The sequence below is a fragment of the Cebus imitator genome, unplaced genomic scaffold (genome assembly GCF_001604975.1).
Source record: "Cebus imitator isolate Cc_AM_T3 unplaced genomic scaffold, Cebus_imitator-1.0 Scaffold671, whole genome shotgun sequence".
In the NCBI taxonomy this organism is placed as follows: Eukaryota; Metazoa; Chordata; class Mammalia; order Primates; family Cebidae; genus Cebus; species Cebus imitator.
Window position 1 is genome coordinate 431,411 of NW_016107986.1, and position 963 is coordinate 432,373.

At 43.6% G+C, this 963-nt stretch overlaps 1 non-coding gene across 1 annotated transcript; it reads left to right on the forward strand.

Moving 5' to 3' along the window:
* Positions 1 to 211: 211 nt before the first annotated feature.
* On the forward strand, positions 212 to 316 carry LOC119469480. Its single transcript, XR_005198305.1, has one exon. It is a non-coding gene; the product is annotated as a U6 spliceosomal RNA (small nuclear RNA).
* The last annotated feature ends 647 nt before the right edge of the window (positions 317 to 963 follow it).

The following is a 963-nucleotide window of genomic DNA, read 5'->3' on the forward strand; positions in this document are numbered from 1 at the left end:
GCACGAGCCTAACCATGAGTCCTGTGATTTCAAGCCATCAGTCAATGCCTCTGAGCCTCTATTCCTCATCTGAAAAACAGGAGAGGAATTCCAGCCTATCTCGAAGTAAAGAGAAAATGTAAGTAATCTGCTTAGCACAGTACTTGGCACATGGTAAATACCCAATAACTGTAGGAATTTGTGATGTAAAATATAAGAACATAAACAATGAGTGCTTCCTTCAGCAGCACATATACTAAAAAATTGAATGGTACAGAGATTAGCATGGCCCCTGCATGAGGATGACATACAAATTCATGAAGCGTTTCTTTTTTTTTTTTTTTTTTTTTAAGAAAAAACATTAAATGAGGTTAAATGTGGGAAGTCACTAAGAATGGCACAGAGAAAGCAGCCTGGGTGAGAGAAAGGAGCTCAGATCGTCTCAGGCTTCTGGTTAAAACGGTGCCTTCCTCAACTCAGCATTTACCATTTGTACTTTTTCTCTTTTCACTTTGGGGACACGACTGCCTCGTTTTAACACAGGCACTCCTCTGCTTTGACCTGCAATAGACATGGTAGTGTCTATTACATCAATAAGGACTGTTGGTTGACTAAGATCTTTCTCCACAGGGGCAAATGTACAGCAACTATGTCCTGGGCATGATCCAAGACTTAGGAGAAGAGAAAGGGGGCTTAGAAGTTGGGAAAATAAAGGCAGACTATGGTTGAGTGTTACTCTGTAACCTACACTAGCGTGCAGTGGCACGATCTTGGCTCACTGCAACCTCCACCTCCTGGATTCAAGCAATTTTCAGCCTCAGCCTCCCAAGTAGCTGGGACTACAGGTGTGCACCACCATGCCTGTCTAATTTTTTGTATTTTTGTAGAGACAAGGCTGGTCTCGAACTTCTGGGCTCAAGTGATCTGCCCGTCTCAGTCTCCCAAAGTGCTGGGATTACAGGTGTGAGCCACCATGCCCAGCCT